The sequence below is a fragment of the Parasteatoda tepidariorum genome, chromosome 10, assembly GCF_043381705.1.
Source record: "Parasteatoda tepidariorum isolate YZ-2023 chromosome 10, CAS_Ptep_4.0, whole genome shotgun sequence".
Lineage (NCBI taxonomy): Eukaryota > Metazoa > Arthropoda > Arachnida > Araneae > Theridiidae > Parasteatoda > Parasteatoda tepidariorum.
This window is the reverse complement of record NC_092213.1, coordinates 66,406,396-66,415,992: the sequence shown is the minus strand read 5'-3', so window position 1 is coordinate 66,415,992 and position 9,597 is coordinate 66,406,396. Positions and strand designations below refer to the sequence as shown.

The 9,597-nt window shown below is 32.8% G+C and overlaps 1 long non-coding RNA gene across 1 annotated transcript; it reads right to left on the bottom strand.

Moving 5' to 3' along the window:
* Positions 1-4,417: 4,417 nt before the first annotated feature.
* LOC122271486 (uncharacterized) lies at positions 4,418-8,773 on the bottom strand. Its single transcript, XR_006226405.2, has 2 exons — positions 6,182-8,773; positions 4,418-4,592 (listed from the first exon to the last, which is right to left on the bottom strand). It is a non-coding gene; the product is annotated as an uncharacterized lncRNA (long non-coding RNA).
* Positions 8,774-9,597: the final 824 nt, after the last annotated feature.

Here is a 9,597-nt window from a genome sequence, read left to right as displayed (position 1 = left end):
AGCGGAACTGAACACCTGTTCATTTTCACCCATAGGAAAAGAAATAAATCTTCCACTATTGGCGGCACCACCCACCACGGAGTCCAACTCAGGGGATGCGAGGAATAGATATAAATCTGTTACTCATCATCGATGCTGACCAATAGTTATACGCCCGAAAGTCACACCTGAAGCAGCCTCCACCCTTAACGAGGTGCCCAGAAAGTGACTCCGGGCTTGACCCTAGCCAACAGATGACATTAGTGACTGGCCGATTGATGCATACGCATACCCTCCAACTTATGAGGATTTTGAAAATAATTCTTTCTAGTGGTAGCGAACCAAAGTAGAAATTTTTAAAGCAAATGGATCTCTCATAAAACTTTTATCAGAACTTAAGAATCTAGCCATATGGCCTGCACTTTTATAAGTAATAGTGGATAAGTTACGCTAAAATTAATTTTTTTTAAATATTAAGACATTAATTTTGCTACCGTCAGAAAAGAAGATTTCTGAAACTACGGAAATTCCGTAGCAGTTGGAGGGTATGCACGGGCCACTATGCACCTCCCGTTTACCTGAAGCAGGGGCCAAAGCAGTGTGTTGGGGTACCAAGATGCCCCTCAACTACCAGGATCTCCTTTTCCAGGGACACGGGTCTCCACGCGGGTGGTTTCTTCTCATCAGGGTCCAATAAAACACTGAACCAAGACGAAAAGTCCTTACCAGTTAATCTGGCAACCACGATAAGAATGAGAATCGATAACTANTATCTGAACCTTTCTTGATTGTTATGTGGCGTGCATCTATAACGCCTTGATCAGAGAGACCTTCTAAAATTTCTGAGATTGGCATGGATTGTAATGCTTTTTCTGAAATTACGCCTTTCGAAATATTTAGAGTGTTGTGAGGGGTTACTGTAATTTTAACGTTTCCAATTTGATTCAATTTGAGAAGTGAAGTTGTTTGTTTGGTAGAATTTGTTTCAACTAATAAGTCTCCAGATGGCATTGGTTTGACATGTTTTGGATTTCCAATGTGTGTCTCAAGAGATTTTTGGACTAGAAAAGGTGACATAGAGGAGAGTTTCTTCTCTGCAGAACTTAAAACAAGGAACTTTGACTTGGAGGGGTCGTAATTCGAGCAATTTGATAGATTAAAACTAGGTGATGAGGCTGTTCCGCTTTTGCTCTGGTGAGCGGAACTGAACACCTGTTCATTTTCAGCCATAGGAAAAGAAATAAAACTTTCACTATCGGCGGCACCACCCACCACGGAGTCCAACTCAGGGGATGCGAGGAATAGATATAAATCTGTTACTCAACATCAATGCTGACCAATAGTTATACGCCCGAAAGTCACCCCTGAAGCAGCCTCCACCCTTAACGAGGTGCCCAGAAAGTGACTCCTGACTTGACCCTAGCCAACAGATGACATTAGTGACTGGCCGATTGATGCATACGGGCCACTTTGCACCTCCCGTTTACCTGAAGCAGGGGCCAAAGCAGTGTGTTGGGGTACCAAGATGCCCCTCAACTACCAGGATCTCCTTTTCCAGGGACACGGGTCTCCACGCACGGCGAACACGCGGGTGGTTTCTTCTCATCAGGGTCCAATATTACACCGGACCAAGACGAAAAGTCCTTACCAGTTAATCTGGCAACCACGATAAGAATGAGAATCGATAACTAATAAGGAATTGCAACAAGATAATATATCATATAATAAATAAGAATAACAAGATAATATACATAAATATATCAACGTAACGAGAAAAAAAATATACATCGATAGTCTAGAAACCAATATTCTGCAAATGATATCCAGAATTTGACAGTAAATAAAATAATTTTCGCTCACTAGGTCAATGTACTTAAATGTGAAGGTCAGAAACTCAAAACAGGACCGTCGCAAGGGAGAAATTGAAGTATGCTAAGGTCCAGCTCGGGGCCCCGGGTGCGCCGTACCCGTCACACAAGAGTGTGCCCCTGGGGGGAAATAATATAGTAATACATATATAGTGTCTAAGAGAAATATTTTTGCATCTCTCTAAGTCAAGTTCATTTATGTTTAGTAGTACATTGCATTCATCAAAAGGTTGCGATGGGCTCTTTAAGAATCTTGGTTTCTCAATTATGGAAACTTTTTCTTAAAATGTGAGTAAATTTCGTCGACAAATTATATTTAGACGACCTTTTAAGTTTGGCTGCAAACATTTCTTGCTAAAGCCAGACTTCTTCAGAAATAATAATTAAATTTATGTTTTAAATTACTTTTTATTTTAGTTGTAAATAAATACGTATTTTTACAGATTTATAAACTCATTGTTTGCCCTTGGAGAGTGATATAGTACCATAATTTTCTGTTTGAAGAATACATTATTTATCTATTTGTGTATAGTACTTCTCTCAGCAATTAAGTACATACAAGTTTGCTTTATGAGTGCTGACGAATTGAATTTCAGACAAATTAATAAAATTTATTAGGCTGTTTTTCAATTACTGGCGAATTAGCAAAAAGATATCCGAAGTCAATTTGAGGGTTGTTGAGCGATAGTGAGCAGAGTGCGGTAGATATCTATTTATATAATAAAATAACTGCAATTATAATTAAATAATGCACTTATTTAATCATGTTTAGGTTTAATAGCGATCTCCCATTTTTAATTTTAGAAAAATTCTTTTTTAACATATCCTGCATATTATGTGATCCAAGAAGAAAAAGTAATTTTAGTTCACTTTGAAAGCAACTAGTATAAACTTTATATCATCGCTAGCGGTAAATTTAAAATAGACGTCAAAATTATTGAGAAATCACATTAATTGTTTTTGTAATGGAAGACTTGAAAAATAAATTTGAAAATCACTTTATTTTCTTAATTCATTGTAGGCGCATGAAACTTTATCTTTAATTATTATCTTTCAAAAAAATTTCCTCCCTCAACAAAATTTCATGTTTACTTTCAAGAAATCCGTTAGCTGCTGAGTGAGAATTATATGACTTGCATATAAATATCAGTTATTTGAATTCCAATTTTGACACATTTGATAGACTTTCTTGGCGAATAACCGACTTTTTCAACTCTAAATACAAATTAATAACTGAGAAGAAATTCAATAAATTACTCAAATCTAATCATATTTCTGAACGTAATACTTAACTACCTGTTAATCGAAATTCTGTTGTAAATTNATAATATATCATATAATAAATAAGAATAACAAGATAATATATATAAATATATCAACGTAACGAGAGAAAAAATATACATCGATAGTCTAGAAACCAATATTCTGCAAATAATATCCAGAATTTGAAAGTAAATAAAATAATTTTCGCTCACTAGGTCAATGTAGAGAGGTACAATGTACTAGGTACAATGTCAGAGAGCGTCCGACAAACATAATCTTTTCGGCTCAGCCCATCGGATCAAGGCCCAGAGGTCGACCAAAGCTGAGATGGGCCGACTGCGTGGAAAGAGACTTTTCAGTCTTAAAAGTCTCAAACTGGAAGACAACTGCCAGGCAGAGACAGGCCTGGAGGAAGTTGATTGAGAAGGCCAGGGCCCACCCGGGGCTGTCGTGCCACTGAGGAAGGAAGGAAGGTCAATGTACTTAAATGTGAAGGTCAGAAACTCAAAACAGGACCGTCGCAAGGAAGAAATTGAAGTATGCTAAGGTCCAGCTCGGGGCCCCGGGTACGCCGTACCCGTCACACAAGAGTGTGCCCCTGGGGGGGGGGGTAACTGACTCAATTGAATAACAGAAAACTGAAGAGTAGTCACTGCGAGACTAACAATCAATAGACTAACAACGGTTATTCATTAGATTATACGAAAATAGTTTCAGCAGTTTCATTTTTAAGCTTCAGAGAGAGAAAAAAAGAAAGAAATTGTTTGCTGCGAATTATTCATAATACACTGGTCTTACACATGTAAACAACGATTATAAAATAAAAATAATCCAAGGACGAATAATTCTCTATTTTAATCAGAGTTAGTTAAATGGTTGCCCAGAGATACCAACTGCTCCGGACACGCCAAAATAATTTTTAAAAAAATGGTAAATAACAACAAAGTAAATTTTGCAAATGTTTCACTATTATGCTTGCTTTCTAACAGGTATAGTATTACGTAAGTATTGTAAATAGTGAGTTTTATAAGCCTACGAATTATTTAAAAATAGTGGTGGATAAAAATCTACTAAATTGAATTTATTAAACCAAGAATCACAATTGATAAACTACCACTTTAAATGTATATTTGCTGTCCGGAGCAGGTTGGCATCTCTGGACTACCTGTTTTGTTTACAAAAATAAATTCTTTTTCGATACAAGCTGCACCGTAGAGCAGAAATATTTTTGAAAACGGTTTGGAAGAAAGACTTATAAGTTATTAATAATGAATCATTTTCATAATAAAATAATTTTAGCCTTCGAGTTGGTTTAGTTGAAAACTTTATAGAAAATATTATCAAAGCTAGATAAAAATTCTTTATTAAATAGATAAAAATCATTTATTTTATATCGTAAACACAATGTTTGTTTCTTGATTTAATCCTGTTATTTTCTTGAAACTTGGTCAAATGCTTATCCAGCAAAAACTTCCTCCATGCCTGCAAAAATAAAATCCTTGATGTAAACAATTATTTTCAGAAAATATTTTGACGTTAACTCTTAGGGTGTCAATACAAAATCGTGTTAACTTAAAAACCTAAGCAGTGTTAATTTCATACGGAAAATATTAAAATAATGACTCTGGATTGCTAAACAAATTTTACAGCTCAGAATCTCTGCAAAATCTATTTGAAAAAAAATCACATTTAATTCTCTGTTACTAAGTAAAAGATAAACAGTAATTCAAAAATTTCATTTATGTTTTTCCCCTCAAAAATGTAAAGAAAAAAAATGAAGGTAAAAAGATGATTAACCTTACAGAAATGTGAAATTTCTACGACTTAATTGTTCAAATTTAATATTTTAGCTACTTCACCTTTCATTTTTAACCCTTCCAGATCATAATCGAATCACGACCGTCCATAACACTTTCAGTCCGGTAAGGAAATTGACCGATCGGATAGTTGTTAGGTTAAATAAGCTAGTAACTTAGCTTATAAGCTTAGGTTAAATAAGCTATTAACGAAAAACCACAAAAAGAGTTAAGAAAATCATTTAAATATTTCTTTCTGGAAAAATAAAATATCCAAGGCTAGCAATTTTAAAGTACAAGAGAAGGTAACTTTTGCAGTAAATTTTAAATATCATGCGTTGTCTTGAGCTACAGCAGGGCTGTCCAACTGCAAAGAGCCCACGGGTCAGAATTCCGCTCACTAATCACCTGGCGGGCCGCTGTTTGAAAAAGTTGAACAATAACCTCTTACCTCTTATACAATAACAATTAATAGTTAAATTATGAATTATAAATTTTTATCACAGTTGTATATGAGGCAATTACTCTTTTTAGCATTAGCACAGTAGTTCAATTTTTGAAAACGGTTTTGATTACTTTAAATATTATAATTTTTCCACTTAGTAAATTCTTTTGCAAAGACCATACAAGATGGCGTCTTTGATATATCAATCAAAGAATGCTATACTCCAAGCAATCTTTGGGCTTTAAAAGTGATTCAACATCTTTTATAAAAAAATATTCACAGACGTTTTAATAAAATCTTCTTGATTTACACATTAATTTTATTAGCTGCTATATTTTTACGCTTTTTTTTTGTGAATAATCCATTATTACGAATGATTCATAGAAAGGTACTTTTTTCAATTATTGAAACTTGAGTCTAGTTCATCTCATGTGTAATAAACTTTAACCACAACAATACAAATGATATAAACAAATAATAGACTTGAGAATTATCTCGATTTTAAAGTATTGATGACTCGAAATCTAAATCCGTTTCTGTGCAATCACCTATAATATCTTCTATCAAAAGTATTTTTTGGAATATATTAAGATATTGATCAAAAGCTAAAGCTTGTTTTGTTACCTTCCATCTCCTTTCCTATCTCTACCAAGTATGTAAATCCGTTTACTTCTAAAACAAATTATAGACTTGACAATTATCTCGATTTCAAAGTATTAATGACTCGAAATCTAAATCAGTTTTTGTACAATCACCAATAAAATCTTCTACAAAAGTACTATTTAAAAAATATTAAAAAATTGATCAAATGCTAAAGTTTGTATTGTTACCTTCCATCTCCTTTCTTGTCTCAACCAAGCCTGATCCGGATCCTCCATTTACTTCTGAAAAAAAAAATACAGTTATAATTTTCGTGCCGGATCGTGTCGACACTTTAAAAATATCAATTATCAAGAAAAATACCAGTGAAGATGAGCCAACTTTTCCAGCTTTTAAACACAATAAACGAAAAAATATGATAATAATCATTTAAGTACCAAAAATTATGCTATATTAAATAAAGCTTGAGCTTCAGTTCAGACATATCTACTTATCCCCTTCGCGACGTCTGGCACATAAGGCCTCTAATCTCTTTTTTCAGGCACCATTGTCCTGAGCCAGTCCTCTTCAGCTCTCCCATTCATTTCGTTTCGCTCTCCCATTCATTTCGTTCGTTTGTACAAATCTTTGGTGCATTTATGTTTGCCAATTAAGTCCCTGCCATCTTTTTTTACGTTTTCAATCGATTCAATCCAAAATTTAATTTTGAAGTCTTTATAACTCAAAATTTTATAGTAAATATTGTCAAAGCTAGAGTTTTAGCATACCTTCTATAGTTGAAAAAAAATATTACAAATTGTTTAAAACTTGTCCAGTCCCAGAGTTTCGTCATTTGTTTTTATTTGTTATTTAAATTCATTCAATATATTTAGATAAATTTGAGCAAAATAAGAATACCGTTTGACTAAATTTGAAGTTCATTTTTTAACACCTAATGGACTCCGATAACACGGAATCGATCCTGAGGTATCGTATACACATTCTAAAACTTAAAAACAGGAATCCTTTCAGTTCCATTCGATCGTTGTAGTGGAACTGGGAGTCTGAGGCCTTACGGCCATTTTTCCCATTCATCCTGAAATTAGACTAAGATACATACATGAAAAAAATAAAGTTTGGGGAGCAAAATGGAGTTCGTGAGAGAAAATAAATGGCATTTTGCTATTATTAGGTAATAATAAAATTACAAGTAATAAAAAGTACATGAAAAAAGGCAAAATTGAAGTACAATGGAAAAATAAACACTAATGAATATTTACAGTTTGGGAGTACTTGCAACAGGGGGGTGAGTTAAAGGAATGTGTAAGTAAGTGTGGCTTTGTTAAAGTAGAGACCCGGCCGTCCTGGTAATTACCACTCCTGCTCTCTACTCTTAAGTTACAGGGATTTGATTACCCCCGATCAGACCCATAGAGGTTGTCTTTTCAGTTATCTTTACATTATAATGTTGTTGTTTCTGATCCCCAAGAGGTCCATCCCAGTTAGACTAAAACCATAAGTTCAAAAACAGATGAGGTTTTGAAAAACCCTCGTGGATCTTAAAATCAATACAGTTTAGAATATGCTCGGGCGAAGCCTGAGCAATCCTACAAGTGCCAAGTCGAAAAGTCTTTCGCCCCTGAACAAGCGAGAGACACAAAGTCTATTGGTTTCTAGGTCCTCAAAAAGCAAGGCACCTCCAGGACGTTTTCTGAAATACCAACTACGTGGAGGAGGAATCCTCCTGAGGTCCATAAACATTTTTTTGCATTCTGCAAAGACCTTATTGAAAGTGAAAGGCATATCTGGCTGTAAAGGTTCCAAAGAAGCATCTTTAGCCAATGAGTCTGCCATCTACTATATTATAATGATTTTTTAAACATTGAAAAATGGTAAATCGATAAAGATAAAATTTTATTTTTTAGCAACTATATTAGTTCTTAAAATTCTCAATTAACAGTTTTCAATTGCAAAAGTAAGTAATTTTATGTTATGACTGAACATATTTTCTTCAGAAATAGTTGGCACTTAATATGCATGCTACTACCTACGAGTTTTAACGATGCGAACGATTAGAAAAGAATGGTCCGGGATATGCAGGGAAAGTATTATTACAACTTTTGACTGATCATGCAACGAATTCCTGACTTTACAACTTTTGACTGATCATGCATCTACGAAATCCCCAAACTTCACCCAGTTTTTCAAAAAACTTGTTTTTGTGCTTCGTTCCATCGATTCGCCGAATACAAGAATTTTCAAACCTCAAATACAATTGTTTGTTAAGATAAAATGCCTTAATATTTTATTTGTTTCCACTAATTTGGGTGAACTAACACATATGATTTCAATTATTCATATTAAAAATGTTTTTTCATGAAATTAATTGTGAAAGCAAATAAAAGTTACAAAAAATGCTATGATTTCTAACCAAAACAATATAGTTTTTTATGATAATCTTGTTTATTTTAGAGTTAAGTATGCAATAATAAAAGAAAATCATTTACCTGACGAAATTGCAAGCTTCCGTTTGAAATATCTAAATTTCAAGCAGTCGTTTTATGTAAACTTGCTTTATCTTTTTATTTTAAATTATCTTATGCAAAATAATTAAATTGAAATAATTTTTTTTAAATTTATCTAATTCAATAAGCGTATTTGAAAAAAATGTTAATTTGAAAAATTAACAAGGTAGTAACAAAATTTGTGTTCTGTGTTAGGTGCTCTGAGAGAAGTTAGTTAAATCTTTCTTCCTATTGAAACAGATGTAATTAAATATTACTTACATTTGAGCTCTATTAATGCAAAATAATCCGTGAACGAATTTTTTTTTAGAAACTAGTTATTTCAGCAACTAGTTTTGATCCTAAAATATTGATTGGAAGCATCAATTGAATAATACACTGGCAAATTCTGGTAAAATTTAAACTTATTTTTTACAATTAACAAACTCTCTTAAAGCTTCTTTAAAAGTCGAAAAAATGTTGTAAATATTAAAAAAAACTAGATTCCACAATAAGATAGTAAAACATTTTAATGAAGTGTAATTTAAAATGTAAGTTAAGTCTACTATTTTATAACAAGATTAATTTTAAATTATTATTCTTTTATTTTAATTTATTATTATTTTATTATTTTTCATCATGAAAATCATAAATTTTGTTTCGTGCACTTTCACTTTTCTTTAATTACTTTAAATTTTATTTTTTAACGGCATTTAGAATGTTTTCAGAATATTTGTATTTTTGAGGAATACATTTGTCATTTATATAATAGACTCAACAGGAATATTATTTTACATACTTTGCCATATATAACATTTGTCATTCTATAGATTGCCTAGGCATTATATACACTACAATTATGGAAGAAACAATTTCAGTTTGACATTTTCTTTTTCGAATTTCTATCCAAAATTTGTGTTTTGTGATATGTGCTCCTGTAGAAGGTAGTTAAATCCTTCTTCTTACTGAAACAGATGTAATCAAATATTACTCAGATTTGAACACTGTTAATGCAAATGAATCTGTGAAATAATTGTTTTTTAGCAACTAGTTTTGAACCTGAAAGGTTGATAGAAAGTAATGATACATCGGCGGGTTAAGTTTAAACTTATTTTTACAGTTATCATTATCTCTTAAAGCCCTTTGAAAAATCTAAAAAAAAG